The sequence below is a fragment of the Lolium rigidum genome, chromosome 4 (genome assembly GCF_022539505.1).
Source record: "Lolium rigidum isolate FL_2022 chromosome 4, APGP_CSIRO_Lrig_0.1, whole genome shotgun sequence".
In the NCBI taxonomy this organism is placed as follows: Eukaryota; Viridiplantae; Streptophyta; class Magnoliopsida; order Poales; family Poaceae; genus Lolium; species Lolium rigidum.
This window is the reverse complement of record NC_061511.1, coordinates 29804551-29822473: the sequence shown is the minus strand read 5'-3', so window position 1 is coordinate 29822473 and position 17923 is coordinate 29804551.

Genomic DNA, 17923 nt, shown 5'->3' with positions numbered 1-17923 from the left:
ACAGATCCTCCCCCTTTGTAAGGCCAAACTATTGCAGATATTAAACTAATCCTTGTAGAACAAGGAGCAATCGTAACGGACCAGATCTACTAAATAATGATCAAGCGGGTGCCGCCCCCACACCCGAGATAGGCGTGAGGACGGCTAGATATGCAAGGGTTGCACTACGTAAGCATGCTTAAACGAAGAACAATGCTAACCCTAACACATCTAATGATAACTACGTTGCTCGCCATCAAAAGCGCTTCAAGACGAGCAACGCATGAACAACGTAGGCTTAGTGCTGCCTAGATCGCAAGATGCGATCTAGGCAGCATGTCGCTACTCCGATAGAAACCCTCGAGACGAAGGAGTTGGCGATGCGCCGAGATTGGTTTGTTTTTGGGGTTGAACGTGAGTTGTTGTTTATTCCATAAACCCTAGGTACATATTTATAGTCCAGGGGACTTTCTAATGTGGGCGTGCACTAAACCGTGCACGAGTAAGATCTTATCTCTAAACTAAAATGCGATCTAATATGTTACAGATACACGGGCAATTAAGCCCAACTTGGTATAAAAGGCCGATTCATGTAATTCTCCACGTATATTTCCTTAAGCCCACCTTGACTGCGGCCCACCTCCGACTTGGTCAAATCTTGGTGATAACACATGCCCCCCTGGTTTTGGAAATATTATTTCCAAAATCATCATGCTCCTCTCTCGTCGGGTCATGTCGTGGCATCACCGTTGCAGTACTCTCTTGTCTCTTCATATTTTGCAAGTGAGGAGCCATGATGCCGATAATGAAGGCAAGCGAGATTTAGTGACATGGCATCGATGGTATGCAAACAATCGGCTCTCCTTGAACAATCGGCTCTTTTTAAAAAACCCTCTTTTAATACTGAAGAAGTGTTTCCAGCCAGCCGTTTTGCCGATAGTCGAAATCACACGATCCTTTTTTTTTAAAAGGAAACCGATGGCGCCGCATCGGTCTCTCTCATAAACACACTGGGTAACGTTGAGCTAGCCATCCTTCCAAACGGTAACCCGCGACCTCCATCTGCAAAGACAGAGTCAGATCCCCAAATCGTCGCCTGAGCAGTTCCAATCCACCACCCCCTACACAGATCTCGACCGCGCGGCTTCCAATTTCTTCAACGCATCTCATGGCGGAATCAGCTAACACCGGTACCACGGTTTCTGGACTGAAGGTAATCCCCAACCTCTTCTCGCCGTTTGACTTCGACACGGGATTAATGCAAACGCCCGAATTAATGCCTCGTTCGCCACTAATTTAGGTTTCGTACATCCTTCTCGCCACATCCTTCTCTCGCAAATTCGATGTGCCTCGGTCCTCGTTCTTCCGAGAGCCCCGCCCCGTTAATCTCATGCGAAGCTACCGTAATCCCCTTTGTGAGCCAAAACCTAGATCCGACTTCCGGGCCGACCGCCCGCGAGCCTCGGCCCAATCCCCCGAAGGTTGGGTGGCATGGTACAAGCAGGGTATCAAAATCCCACTATGCCACTTGGGAAACCATAGGAATAGCCGATGCCCCGTCATTATCGCTCGTCTCCTCTTGAAAAGAATGAGAACATCTTGAAAACCATCGGCTACTTCCGGTCCGACGCACCGAACCGTTTCATGTTTGGTCATGGCCCTATGACTCCGACCTCGCTCGGATGTGGCCATGATCACAGGGCTAGACATTGCATCTCCCAGCCCTTCCGCATTCAAGCCGCCAAAGGTCCCTTTCACTCTCTCTTCTAAAAAAGAGTGTACCAGCTCGGGGTGCCTATCTCAATCGTTATATGAAAACCAAAGGCCCAGTGACAGAGAGGGAGCACACAGCCTTCTTGAACTTCTGGTTGGAGCACTTCATATTCTGTGGTCCGTCACTTGCTCCTACCAAGAACTACCTCTCCCTGGCCTATGAACTCGCCAAAGGCACCCAACTTGGTCTAGGCAAGTTATTCCTTGGAGAGATTTATCGATCCCTTCAACCGATGTCCGTCAAACTCGTTCACCCGCAAGACGCTTAAAACCGGCGGCCCCCGGTGGTTCATTCAACCGTGGGCCCAACCGTACTTCCAAAGCCAAATCCCGTACTTCCCATCGCCGACCAACCGCACCTTCCCGGATGAAAATGGCAAGGAAATTCGATGCACCAGCCTACGGCCAAGCCCCGTATGGTCTCCCGGTAGCAGATTGATCCCCAAGGAAGCAGCAGGGTGGTTTAAGATTTTCTTCCAGGGTTTAGACAACCCCCTGTTCCACCCTTATACTGAATCGGCAAATTTTGAAAACCCCGTCTCTTTCCGATTGGACGACTTTGCCGATGACGCCGGCACACAGCACTTGTACTCCCTCATGATTCGTCCTTGCTTTCTCCCCGTTGGCATGAGCACCTCGAACCGGATCATCAAGCCCGGTTATGAGTGTTATCAACCAGTAATAGCGGCTCGGCAGCTTGGTCTCGGACAGGTGCCCCCACACTTCTTCCTACACCACCCGACGAGCAAGTAGAGCTGAACCGCCCGACATCCTCACCGCCCAAAGGTGCTATACCTTTTTCGACGCTTTGGTCATACCAATTCCCCACGACCTCCATTTCTCCTTCACCACCGACGGTTTTGAAACTTGGTGGTCTATGTGGAAGACCCATGTCTTCGGGAGGGCACTAGGACCGCAGCTCGAAGGAGCTTGACGCCGAATATGATCCCCCGCCGACCGTGTACCGTCCCTTAAGTATTTCTTGTGATCGCCTTATGGTGATTGTCCGTGAACCGACTCTCTTCTCTTGGCAGCAACAAGATGGCCCAGCTCCTACACAAGCCGACGGCTCCCTTTCGTCTCTTCTTCCTCCGGCACCGCGTGGTTCTCTTCTCGCCGAGTTCGCCTCCCCGAAGAAAGTTATAATGCAGTAGTCGACCGATTTCACCGAAATCGGCTTCTAAAAGTAAAGCATCTTCGGGGCCCGTTGCCCCCGAGCCTCGACTCGGGCGAGGACGGCGGTGAGGAAGGTAGCGGCCGGGAAAACCCCGAAGCGTAAAGCTCCGGCCCGAAAGCTTGCGCGTAAGTTGGTTCAGACCCTGCAGGTGTTCGTCCGCTTTTTTCAAAGAATTTGTTCGTGACGCGCTTGTATCCTTTCCTACAGGCCTCTACTGAAGGATCCTCCAGCGGAGCCGAGGAAACCAGCCAGGGAGAATCGAACTCGGGTGATTCCGAGAGGTCCACTACCCGGAGTCAGACGGCTTCGCCGCGCCGGCTTCCAAGAAGAGGTTGATCACCGGAACCCCCGTTCCTCGTGCCCCGACCGCATCAGTGGTTACGTACGAAGCACCGCTGTGTCAAAAGGGCTCGTAAGAACCCACCAACCTCTTCATCAAGCCAGGAGGTCTCGAATGTAATGATCTTCGTGGTCACGCTTTCATGCTCGTCCCATTATCATTTGGATCGGCTAATCACTTCCTCTTGTAGGCCGCCGAAACTTCTAGCGGGGATGTTGAGGAGGCACGGAGGCCGTCCGCTACCCTGGATCTAGCTGCCCCGACGCCCGCGGCTGTACGAGCGGTTGATTCAACCGAGTCCCCAGAAAAGCCGATCGTTACTGCGCCGGCTGCTCCTTCCCCCTTGGGAGAGGTATGTTTTTTTTTTGTTTTTCTTTTGGTTCTGTCAGTTCCTTGTCACCTGCTAAACTCACTGTGTTGGCCTTGCCAGGGTTGTGATCTCTCGAGCTTGCTTGCGTTCGACCCAGCATCCATTGATCCCACCCCTTCCAAGGCAAGTGGGGAGCCAGACATCAGCACGGTCCGTGGCCAGCTCCAGCGCCTCAAGGACTTGCTCTCTACCTCTATTGAGGCTCTGATTGAGAATTCCAAGAAGTCAAAGGCATCCTCGCGGGTATCCATTCTCATCTCCCTATGACCCTGCAAGTGAAGCTTTGGCCCGCCGTCACCCTGTCGGTCTTCAAGTCACGGATTCAATCCGCTCGCCAAAGGATTACTGTTCGCCACTCCCAACTTCCGCTGAGAGCCGATATTGCCGAGAAATGCCGACGGCTCAATGAGAAAAAGGCTGCTCTGGACGCCAAGACGGATACTTCTGCCACCCGTGCCGAACTCGAAACCTTGCACAAGGAGTTGGAGGACCTCGAAGAGAGGGTCGTGGTGACCAAACAGCTCATCCAAGATAAGGAGGCCCTTGTCGCCCGCTCTGAAGAAGAAGCAAAAGATCTCACAGCCGATCTGAAGACCGATCTGGCTGAAATCCGTTCCCTGAGCAATCAGCTGGTGACGGGCAAAGACGCAGATGATGAAGCTGAGATTGCTGAGGCGGAACGCATCCGTGTTGATGCTATTATCGCCCTCGGCGTGTTTCTCCGAGAGGGCTTTCATAGACACATGATTCTCGCTTCTCGGTAGGGCCTTGATATGTTGATCGCTACGTTTGCAACGCTTTGCTTCTCTCCTTCTTGTTTTTTTTTTTTATTAGCCGATTTTCCACCGGCTATCGTTTACCATCTGTCCGGCGTGGTGACCGTATGCCTCCCTCGAGCCGAATCTGTCTGGTAACTACAGATATCGGCTCTGCGTTACGCCCAGGCGCTGTACTTGCGAGTCAGCCCCGTTGGGACTCGTGTAGTCGACGTGGCTGCTGTCCGTTAGATCGCCGCCTGGACCCAAGCAACCATGTGGTGAACATAACCTCGGCCGGCTCGTCGGAAATCTGGGGCACCGGTGCTCCGTCGGGAGGACGAGTAATGCGTCCGCATCAGCCCGAAGTCATCGCTATCGGCCTTCCTTTGATTGTTTGTTTCGCGCATCGGCCGAGCAACGTAGTTACCCGGCAGATCCTCGTGGGTGATCGGCGTGCCGTCCGCCATCTTAGATGTAGATGGCGATGTGGTCGATGTAGACGATTATCCCACCGGGCGTGCCAGAATGTGTTGACTGCCAAAACCCACCGGCGGGCAGCGGCCTTGTCAACACTGTAGAGCCGGGGGGAGCCTAGAGCTGCGGCTGGCTGAGACCCCTCCGAGCGACGGCCCGCAATGCTCTTCTGGTCACACGCGGCGTTGCGAAGTGCAAGGGCGTGCCACCCGACCTATACCTGGTCGTGAAGGTGATGAGATTGCCTCGCTTAGTTTCTCGGCAGGCATACATGTAAACGTTAAATACGAGCCTCGATCGGCTCTCGAGTTATCCCGTGAATCGGCTCAAAGAGCCGATCCACCCATGATCCGTACGGGGTGTACGAATACTTGGTGGTCCTGCTTGATCAAGATGAAGCTAATGAGATCTACGACGATTTAGGGTTTTCACCACATAATCGGATCATCCTACTCCAGGTTGGGCCGGATGGCCACGCACGGTGCTCGTAAGCCGATCCTAAACAAGGCCAAAAAACCAACATGAAGTTGATCCTAGGAACATCCCGTTTAGGACTTGCGAACGCCACCCTACGTGCCACAGGATCCTCCCCCTTTGTAAGGCCAAACTATTGCGAGATATTAAACTAATCCTTGTAGAACAAGGAGCAATCGTAACGGACCAGCATCTACTAAATAATGATCAAGCGGGTGCCGCCCCCACACCTGAGATAGGCGTGAGGACGGCTAGATATGCAAGGGTTGCACTACGTAAGCATGCTTAAACGAAGAACAATGCTAACCCTAACACATCTAATGATAACTACGTTGCTCGCCATCAAAAGCGCTTCAATACGAGCAACGCATGAACAACGTGGGCTTGTGCTGCCTAGATCGCAAGATGCGATCTAGGCAGCATGTCGCTACCCGATAGAAACCCTCGAGACGAAGGAGTTGGCGATGCGCCGAGATTGGTTTGTTTTTGGGGTTGAACGTGAGTTGTTGTTTATTCCATAAACCCTAGGTACATATTTATAGTCCAGGGGACTTTCTAATGTGGGCGTGCACTAAACCGTGCACGAGTAAGATCTTATCTCTAAACTAAAATGCGATCTAATATGTTACAGATACACGGGCAATTAAGCCCAACTTGGTATAAAAGGCCGATTCATGTAATTCTCCACGTATATTTCCTTAAGCCCACCTTGACTGCGGCCCACCTCCGACTTGGTCAAATCTTGGTGATAACAGCCTTTCGTCGGATGCGGATCTCATGCATGGCAGCGCGCTACTCAAGGCAACACAAGTCTGCAATCATGTCGGGTCTAGGCCTTGTCCCGTTCGTGCTCCTTACACGAATCTGCCATAATGAGTAAACAAGAACACCACGTGAACGGATCAAAAATAATTGTAATACCTATTGCATGTACATACGGGAAGTAGAAGTAACACTTAGCTTTTCTCTTAGATCGATCGAATCTTGCGACAGTGCGCTGTGCTTGATTCCGCACGCGTACACGCAAACAGTCTTTCCGCGACACGGGCTATCAATGATGAATCGATTTTGGCCGACGTATCGCGAGTTCAAGTTTCATGGAGGCGACAGCCCCGTAACAAAGTTGTTGATGACAAGAGATCTCGCCCGGATGACGAAATCCAATCGCCGCAATCCCCACAGACGGCGCCAATTGACGAGGGATCACCTCGGCAATGCCTACGTATTGTAGACTAGGGTTTCGGGAGAGAGCGACGATGGAGATTCCGGGGACGAGATTAGGCACACGACGTACCCAGCTTCGGGTCCCCTCGGTGGAGGATCCCTACGTGCTGCTAGCAATCCAAGATATGATCATAGATGTGTTTACGTGGTGCCACCATAGGCGGAGCTATGTTGTCTATCTCGTTGGCCTCTCTATTTCGGGTGCCCCGGCTAGCTTTATATATGCAACCAGCCTAGGGTTTTACAAGAGTCCTAGTCGACTACTTCTTCGGGTTGCCTTATTGGGCCTTCTCCATATTTGGTCTTCTCCACATTGGGCCGAGCCAGGTATACTAATAATGGGTACCCGAAGGGTATGCCCATGTCAACGGGCACCTAAAATCTCGATACATATGGAGGATTACATGATCAATATCATTCAAAACCCATCCACCTCTTAAGCCTACAGAGAACTACTCACTCATGGTGATGGAGAGCAAGTCCATGATGGTTGGTGATGATATCGGTGGCGGTGATGATGAAGAAGCCCTCGAAATCCCTCTCTCCGGGGTGGAGAGCAGGATCAATCTGACCCCCGAAACGAAGATCTTGGTCCTAGCGGCGCTCTGTTTCACGAAACGTCGTGTCCTTCCAGGGGATTTGTTTCTAGGGTATATACGGCACCTCGCGAAGGGGGAGGCGAGATGATGACCGAGGGCCAAACGGGCCTAGGTGGCGCGCCCAGAGAGTTAGGGCGCGCCACCTGGCCTCGTTCGGGCTTCGTGGCTCCCCTCTCGTGATCTAAATCTCCAGGGACCTTATTTTGGTGAAAAACTTCCGTGGTATTTTTTCCTGATTTTATTTCCTGTGAAAACTTGACAAAAATGAGACTTTAAAAAATAGCATCAGATTCAACAGTTTTTATCCAAGTATGGTGAGATTCCGGAGTAATTCATTGAGAAAAGTGCTTGGAAAAGTAGATACAATTGGGATGCATCACCAGGTGCAGGTCGAGCAGGCGGCAGTGCGCGGCATGCGGGGCAGCAGCCAAGCGTGCGAGTCAGCAGCCAAGCGCGCGACGCAGGTGGGCGGCCCGGTACTACCGGCCTGGAGCAGGAGGCGTGAGCGGGGCGAGGCGTGAGCGAGGAGGGCCGGTACCACCGGCCTGGGACGGCCGGTACCACCGGTACTGGTACCGGTTTTCGACACACAAGCTTAGGAAGTCATTTGCGGGTTGAGGAGGCCTTCCGGTACCGATCACGGTGCTACCGGCCCAACTTTTTTCTTTTCTTTTTAAACCAAAGGCAAACTTAAAAAAGCAATAACTAGAGTCTGGAAAGTCCAAGTGACACAAAACCAATTTTGGTGGAAAGAGGACGACAAAAGCTACTCCAACAAAAAGTAGTGGGGGATGATTTTCTATGAATTTTAGAGGGACAACCCCTCAATATACAAGAAACCGAGAAAATCACCCAACTCAAAAAATCAACAAGTGATATACGCGAAATCCTCTTTCGATGAACTAGAGCTTGTGATGGAAATAACCACAAGATATAAAACACTACATGGATAAGATCCAAATAACAACCGAGAAAGACGATGAAAGGATGCAACGGTTTGAGCTCTCTCCGGACGATACGATTGAGTTACTTACTCGAGAGTCCTCTTGATAGTACGGCCACTATCCTATAAACGCGTCTTCCAACTAAACCACGAGACCGGTAATAAAGAAACCCAATTGAGAGCAAACCTTAACCTTGCGGATTCCACTTGAGCTAGATGAACGATCTTAACCGCAACAAGATAGAACACCTTTCTTGATTGTGCTTGCTTGATGAAGTCTTGCAGATCGCTCCCCCATACTGGGAGAGCTCCTTCTTTGGTGAATCATCACATATCCATGAACAAAATATGAATGGCAAGCTTTAAGCCTATGATATCTTCGAGTTGGGTCATCTTAAACTTGCACCTTATTTCTTCTTTATTGTAACCTTCAAACCAACATATGGTTCAAGCATTGCCTATGGACAACTCCTACAAGTATAACTCAATGCAATCATTATTCCATAGGGATTGTTGTGAATTACCAAAACAACACATAGGGGCTCCATGCTCTTTCATCATCGACGACCTATCAACAACATCATGATCAACAATCTTTGTAAGAGAACTACAATCGGTTTCAAAGGCTAGATTCTTCAAGCAAGCAATGGCTTCACACATTTCAGCAGATATGCAACGAGGGATAACACACCCCAGACTGAGAATAAAACTGAACTATCATGGTTTTTCTCATCATCAAGTTTGTCCAGTAGTATAATAACCCAATCAGATCCTATCAAAGCCAAGCCCTTTTAATTTGGCAGGGTCCAACTTCTTCTTGCTTCATGTCTTTGAGCTTTTTCAACAGTACATGTCATAGTAACCATCTTCCACCGCCATGCCACATATTGTACATGTAGACAATACATTAGGCAAGCGTCTTCTCCTATTCACTTGCACATCCAAAGAATCCGTAGCAAATTTTCACACAATAGCTCTTACCTTGGGTGGTACATTAGCTTTCCAAAGATTTCTCCATGTTTTGTATCGCTATATTTTGTTTGACTAGCAAGCTTTTCATCATGTGCAAGTTTATACGCAAATCTTACCCAAAAAAATCATTCTTCTCACTACGTCAAGACACAAAAAGCTTCAAGTCAAAACATTGAATCTGATTCTTAGAACTTCTTCGGCATCACGAGGATTAAAAACTTTCCTCACAATACCTTATTTTCAAGTGTGATAATTTTGAATAATTAGATCATCCACTCACTACTGAAAAGATCTATGCCTAAGTTTTCTACCAGTGGCGCACTATACTAGTGTTGGGCCACTGCTATATACAAGTGGCGCATAAAAAACAAGTGCGCTACTAGGCAAAACTTAGCTGTGACACATTCCAAGATATCGTACGCCACAAGTATGTCTAGGGAGTGAGAATTTTGGGAAACACTTAAAATGATATAAACATCAACATTTAAAAATCTTTGAGATGTCCATATGTTATGTAATTTAGTTATAAGGAAAAATAAAAAATATAAATTTCGACATATTTTGCAAAATGACACCATATTTCGGTAAAATGGCTCTGCAATTTGCATACAACCTCCGATAAAAATGTTTTTTATGAAAATGTATCAACAGAAAAAGTTACATTTGATTTCAATGGCCTATGTCTGTTTACCGATTTTTTATATTCCTAAAATTGAAAAATTAGAGTTTTTGGAGGTTTTAGAAAAAAAATCGAAAGAGGGAAAACTTAGCAGTGGCGTTGGTGCGCCACTTTTAAGCTTCCCTACTTTGAATTTTTAATTGGCCGGCCACCTACCCCCACTACCCTTATCTACCTCCGTCCTCCTTTCTCCACACATTTCTCTTGTCCTCCTCTCCTCCATCCTCTCCTCACCTCATTTCCCTTCCCTCCTCTCTGGTGCACCTCTCTCCTATCCTCCCCCCTCCTCTCCAGCGCTCTACCTCCTCTCCGGCCTCTTCTCCTCCTCCCTCCATCCTTTCCCAAACACTGTCTCATCTCTCTTCTCCAGCCGCCGTCTAGGGTTAGAGAACAACTAATTCATAACACAAAAACGAGAAAAAAACGAAAAAACAATTCAAAAAATACCTCTGTCACACCACCTGGTGCACCACTACTAGTTATTAGTAGTGACACGTGCTTGGGAACCCCAAGAGGAAGGTATGATGAGTACAGCAGCGAGTTTTCCCTCAGTAAGAAACCAAGGTTATCGAACAAGTAGGAGATGAAGACCACGTGAAGGTTGTTGGTGAAGGAGTGTAGTGCGGCGCAACACCAGGGATTCCGGTGCCAACGTGGAACCTGCACAACACAATCAAATTACTTTTCCCCAACTTAACAGTGAGGTTGTCAATCTCACCGGCTTGCTGAAAACAAAGGATTAAATGTATGGTGTGGAAAATAATGTTTGCTTGCAGAAAACAAAAGAGACCAATGATTGCAGTAGGTTGTATTTCAGATGTAAAAGAATGGACCGGGGTCCACAGTTCACTAGTGGTGTCTCTCCAATAAGATAAATAACATGTTGGGTAAACAAATTACAGTTGGGCAATTGAAAAATAGAGAGGGCATAACAATGCACATACATATCATGATGACTACTATGAGATTTACTTAGGGCATTACGACAAAGAACATAGACCACCATCCAAGCATGCATCTATGCCTAAAAAGTCCACCTTCGGGTTAGCATCCGCACCCCTTCCGAGTATTAAGTTGCAAACAACAGACAATTGCATTAAGTACTGTGCGTAATGTAAACAATACAAATATCCTTAGAGAAAGCATTGATGTTTTATCCCTAGTGGCAACAGCACATCCACAACCTTAGGGGTTGCTGTCACTCCGCCAGATTCAATGGAGACATGAACCCACTATCTAGCATAAATACCCCCTCTTGGAGTCACAAGTATCAACTTGGCCAGAGCCTCTACTAGCAACGGAGAGCATGAAAGATCATAAACAACATATATGATAGATCAATAATCAACTTGACATAGTATTCCATATTCATCGGATCCCAACAAACACAACATGTAGCATTACAAATAGATGATCTTGATCATGATAGGCAGCTCACAAGATCTAAACATGATGGCACAAGAGGAGAAGACAACCATATAGCTACTGCTATGGACCCGTAGTCCAAGGATGAACTACTCACGCATCAATCCGGAGGCGGGCATGGTGATGTAGAGCCCTCCGGTGATGATTCCCCTCTCCGGCAGGGTGCCAGAGGAGATCTTCTGAACCCCCCAAGTTAGGGTTGACGGCGGCGGCGTCTCTGGAACTGTTCTGGTATTTTTGCTCTCGGTCCTAGGGTTTTCTGGGACGAAGGAATAAATAGGCGAAGGGGCAGCGTCGGGGGAGCCAGGGGGCTCCCTCCCCACGTCTCGGCGCGGCAGTGGGGCCCCCCGCGCCGCCATATGGGGAGGGCCCTGTTGGCCTTCCTCGACTCCTCTTCGGTCTTCTGTAACACTCCGTGGAAAATAGGGCCGTGGGCTTTTGTTTCGTCCAATTCCGAGAATATTTGTAAAACAACTTTTCTGAAATCAAAAACAGCAGAAAACAGGAACTGGCACTTTGGCATCTTGTTAATATGTTAGTCCCAGAAAATGCATAAAAACATTATAAAGTGTGAATAAAACATGTAGGTATTGTCATAAAACTAGCATGGAACATAAGAAATTATAGATACGCTGGAGACGTATCAACACGCTTGTAGTGGCGCACCACATGTGCAGCACTTATGGCAAAAACAAGTGTGCAACTAGCAAGTATTTTCATAGTAGTGACTCTTCGGATCCAGGAGTTTGTAAAGTTATTGTTGATCTTTATATCACCCCTAGGAATCCAACTGTCCTTCAATACACACTTTTCTCCCATTACCAATTTGCGAAACTAAACCTTTCTTCAGCAGCTCTAGGCCACGATCCACCACTTGCTAACCTTGCAAATGACAACAATATCCGTTAACTCGCGAGCAGCGTAGTATTTCACTTTTTGAAGCTTTTGGCCAAGACTACCCGGAAAGCTCTAAAGTTCCAAGATCGACATGCTAATAACACCTGGTTAAAAAGTTTCAGATCTTTGAAACCCATACCCACCTCTACGCAGACAATCCACAGTCTATATGCTCATGCTTACACCTCGACTTTCACACCTTGGAGGCTCACAGGCTAGACACCTAGTTATCTAGCTAGGAGTCTTGCATCACACACTTCGTACTCATGTGCGGGCCAATAGGCTTGGGCGTGTCTGTGGAGCAGTGGCTGTCACAGGTGGCGGTGCGACGACACAGTGGTTGTGGTTGCCTCTTGTCGGTTGTGTGTGGTAGTGGTGGCAGCTAGCCTGGTGGCGGCGAATCTGATTTGGATTCATCTGGGGCGAGTTTTGGGGTGGCGTGACTACCAGTGAAAACCGAGCCTAGACTTCGGTCATGGAGGATAATGGCGACACCTCTTTACATCATTACCTTGTCGAAGGCATTGTGCGACAACATGGATAAACATTCATACGGTGGGTACTTACGTATGACAGTCTAGATAAGTCACGTGATACAAGTGGGAAACATTTTTGTCCAAAAGAGTCATCGGAACATAGAAACATGAGATCTAATTTTGAAGATCTCGACGCGATTAGCCCAATGGTGAAAATGGATCCTACGTGCTACCGCTTGGATAACGCATGTGTTTGGGATTGGTAACCTCCGTGCTACGGCATGCATAATCATTTTATATGATGGGTAACTTATGTATTATAGAGTGGGAAACACATATGTTAGAGACATATGTTAGAGGTAGGTAACTATTGGGTCAAAAAAAAAGTTGCCAAAACATACCAACTCTCGTTGCGACTAATCAATGGTAAAAACGGATCCTAAATCGGATAAACGATTTGGGGTATAAAACTCTTTATATTTTTTGATTTCGCATTTATCACAGATGATGTTAGCATTTGTTGTCGTTTTCTACATGTATGAAAAAAGGATCTCCACCAAACGCTTTTATATGATAGGTAATTTATGTGTTACATGTGGGTAACTCACGATGTTAGTGGTGAATAATTTTGGGTCCGTAAAAAGTCATCGAAACATATTAGCATGGGTTCTAGTTTCGAAAATATGTTAGTGACTAGTCCGGTGGTAAAAATGAAACTATGATCGGATAAACCGTTTGTGCTACAAAACTTTTAAAACTATAACTTTTTCCATTTAATATGGGTGATGTTGGTTATTTTGGTTTCTTCCGTGTGCATGCGCAATGTTAGTTAAAATGCCTTTGCCATGCTGTTTTTAGGTCCTTTGTGGAATTTTCGCATGCAAGCTCATCAGGAGTTCTGCTCAATGAGTTTTCTATACACCAAGCACCTTCTACATAGAAACCGTTATAGCGGATTTGCTACCATGGTGGCTAGCTACGCATGTTGTTTTGGCCATCTGATCCTGCTCAGTGATTCGTGCATTATAACGTCCGTTAGATAGGCTCCGTTGCTCACACAAATCATCGTCCTGAAGTGGAGCTGAAATAGCATCCTAAAGTGTATTTCGAAGTGGAGCCGAAATAGCATTACGAAGTGCAGCTAAAATGGCATCCGGAAGTGCGGCCAGCACAACAACTGGATTTGTTGTCTACTAATGAACCTTTCGAGACCATGCCAATATAAAAATGAGCACTCCTTCCGTTGGTTTGGCACTTGGATAGGCAAACCATCTAGCAAACCATTTGACAACCCTATTTCGGTTGGTCCAGCATACCATTTGACATCCAAATCAAGCACACCATTTGACAACTGAATCGAGCACCCAATTGACCCACCGAATCGAGCACCCAGATGTGCAAAACCTTCTTTCGCACTTTGAGATGACATCCACCAAAAAAAAAACAAGTTTTTTAGAGGACCAAAATAATACAAGTTTATGAATAAATCTGTAATTAAATTTGTGACCAAAATAATCAGTAGAACAGATTGGCAAACACTTCTTTTGCACATTGATCTAATATCCATCCAGAAATACAGAATCCAAGTGCATGGTTGCCCTGCATACCGACAATGGGTACAGATTAACAGATACCATCGATCCATTTGCTATGTCTGGTTGCTTTCGTAGTTGCCATGCATATCCATTTTACTTGCATAAGCAGCAGCGACTGTGCATGGTTTGTGAGCAAATGAAAGGTAAGACAAGACAACACCTAAGCCTGATTTGCTGAAGCTTTCCAGCTGCAGTCGACGGCAAGAAAATTAACAATTAAACACACATACCAGATCAACACACCATCTCATAACACAAGAAACTGAAAACAGTGCAAATCTGGAAACAATTCTTTGCAATTTGATATGACAAAGTACATGTTCAAAAATTAAATCTGGGAAAAAAAATCCTTTGTAATTTGCTCTGACTGCCAACGAAAAACACATATCTGGGGGATACGACCTCGCCCCATCCGCCACCATGAGCAACCGGCCCGCATATCCCTCCGTTGACCCTCATCGGCAGGGCTCCAGTGCCGAATAGACAGCCGAATCGACAGCCGAATCGTCCGCCAAATCGAGCAATACCTGCGGTGCAGGAGATGACTTTTTTTTCAGTCCTTAGAATATCCGGCAGCGTCCGCCTGCATCGAGAATGCAGGCATCCGAGATGAAAATGACAGAATCATTTTCAGACACGGCTCTTAGAAAAAATCTGCAGCTAAATTGGTGGCCAGGATTTTTGGATAGAGAAAAAATACAAAAATTTCGAAAACAAATCCGAGCAGACAAAAACAGATTCCTATCGTAAATCAGAAAAAAAAAGAATGAGCAAATGATCTCCATGTTCTCCGCCCCGAGCTACTCCTGCTCGCCGCTACCAGCAATCCACCTACTCCTCTTCCCATCCGGCACGACAGCAGTCCATGAAAAAATCCATCAAGCGATCATCCCCCAACAAAGTAAAATTTACTAGTTATTTTGAATGAACATTAGATCTGTGTCAGGAACACAACATGTAATACACAGATGTCAAACATCGTCCAGATTTCCTCATATAGTCAAGGAAAACCAAGATCGAAAAAACAAGTAAAGCAAACAGTCAAACAAAATCCAGATCGAAAAGAGATCCAGGCCACGGGCAGGGGGGGGGGATTGGTGTGCCAGCGGCGGGAAAAAATGTGTAGTCATGGTGAGCGGCAAGAGCTCCACGTCCGGCAGGCTTCCTGAGACCACCCCGCAATGGACGGCACTTGCAGGCTTCGTGGGTGCGTAACGTTGCGTGTCCGCGGCTTCATCTGCTGCCGCACACGGGTCTGGAAAGGTTGGGGACGAGCGGATGGTGGATGTGGAGATGTATATGGGTCTGGGGTCACGTGGGGGAGAAAAACAAGGTATACTCGGTGCTAACGCCGTTAGTTACGATGTGGGGTGGAAAATGGCCTAATGGTAGATCCAATGGCTGGTTGGGGGTGCATAGCTAGCCACCATGGTAGCCCACTATTTTGGATATATATATATATATATATATATATCTATACCTAATAATAATATACCTAATAATAAAGGGGCTAACGTTTCCTTGGTTCGGTCCGTCAAATTGCGCTTTCGTCCATCCACCAATACGCTTTCGTAAGTTCTACTACTTCTGTTCTTCCGCTTTGCTTTGGGGCACCACGACTCCTTCCTGGTCCCGATCGACAAGAAAACATTGTCCAACGCGCCCACGATTCGTCCACGCAAAAACCTGCCGATGCCCCTCCCGGAATCATCCTCGGTTGGATCTTCAAACCAGAAAATCTCTTCCCGATCTCGGTGCTCCATGCCATCCCTTCACCTCCTCGGCCCGGCACGACCACAAAGCAGCCCCGCCTCCATCGAAGCCGTTTCGGCCGGCCGCGCCTTGCTCCCGCTGCTGCCCGATGCCTCGCAGAACCTTACGTCGGCGATCACAGAAACCCGCGGCCGTGCACCCTAGAAAAAGGAATATGGTGCCCACGGTTCTAACCGACATCGGCCCCTTCGATCTTTGACAACGTGCATCTGGCCGCGCTCGGACACGACCAAGTGGTCATTGCGTGCGCCGGCCGTGTTGTCAGCGCCGGCCGTGGTCTCAACTCCAGCGTGGGCTCAACTTCGAGGCTGCGTTCTACCGGATCGAGAGAGCAAACCTTCAGTGGCGGGAGAGATCGGGAAGGAGACTTTATTGTTCGACGACAGCAAGTTGTGCCCGTATACAAAGGAAACGCGGAACGGCCAGATAAGGAGAGAGGATTTGGGTTAGATGCACACCAGCCAGCCACGATTCCGTCCAAAACCGAGACTGCCGGCCATCATGGTTCTTCTGCTCTGTCATCTCTATGTCGTCGCCGATCATCCTCCCCTATCGTCGCCATCATCGTCGAGAGATTCAAAGCCGCCATCATCCTCCATCAAGGTGCGCAGGAGATGAGACAGTTCAGCTTCGAGCTACACATATAAGGCGTTGCAGGAAACCAGGGATGTTGCCTCGCCTGCTTCAGAAAATCAGGCGTGTCTAACAGATGATACATAAATGTAGGGCGTGGATTTGGCCAGGGCGTTATGGCGCCCGGACTCTATCTCCCAACGTCTATTGTATCAAGATTGGTACCTCATTTTTGCAAAAAAGACCCCAAGTTTTACCACATTCATATCAAGCAGTCCTTGTTGTTTATAAAGTTCCTCACGAATTCCAGTAAGGATCTATTGTTGTCAGCTGAAGTTCTTCCAAAATTGAAGATGGATATCTAAAAACTGTGTGTGGATCTTCACACAAAGCAGTGTATCCATAGATCTTTGTATAGGTATCCATGGAAAATCATATGAAACCGTTGGATATGAATTAACACAACCCACAGATCTCTGCATTTTTCTTCGCAGATCTTCATAAGAGAATAGATCTTGCATAAATATCCAACACAGTGGAAAAGATATCCATCGAAAAAGTATTGGATTCATTTATTCATACAAGATCCACACGACTACTGGATCAAAGGACATTCAAACAGATCCTAAGAAAAAAAGAAAAACGACCCTAAAACAATTAGATCTCGCCGGAGTCCGCCGCTGGGCGTCGACCTCACCCGGCCGTGCTGGCACCAGAGAAAGGCGCGGGGAGGCGGGGACGGCGACGAGGGGAGTCGCCGGGGAGGGCGACGAGGGACGGCGGCCGAGCGGCGGCGACTGTGTGGTTTGCCGCACGACGGCCGTCGAGGTCGTGGCTCCCGCGCCGGAGGAGAGCGGCCGGGTGGAGGAAGGCGGCGCGGCCAACCGGAGCACGGCCGCCAGAGGAGAGCGGCCGGGTGGCCGGAGCTCCCGCACGAACGAGGCCCTTGAGCTGGCTGGCGGCTGAAGTTTCGTGAGTGGGGAAAATTTCTAGGGTTTCTTGCCTGAGTTGGGCTATTTATACGGCCCCTTTCTTTAGACTACTTCGTTATTAGCAGAAAGTTGAGGATTCTTTGTGCAAAAGAGCCGCGCGCGAATCTCCCACGATACTGAACGGGCAGGATTGAGTGCGGGCGCCGTAACGCCCTGGCGTAAGACTTATCGATAAATGTACTGAAATCAGATGATAGTAGCATTGGCATGTGATCAATTGTTGATTGTTTTGTCTTCCAACAAGAGGAGTTTTGCGTATTTTCTTTCAGGCTGGAAGCATCGAGAGTCCCCTATTTTCTATGAAATTCTCTTACACAAAATTGGACTGGTTTTCTTTCAGGCCGCATCGAGAAGAGTCCCCCGTCTAAGAAATAGTTTCTCAAAATTCGACGAAATTCGACTTGTCATGCTGCCGTGCTGGGCAGCACTA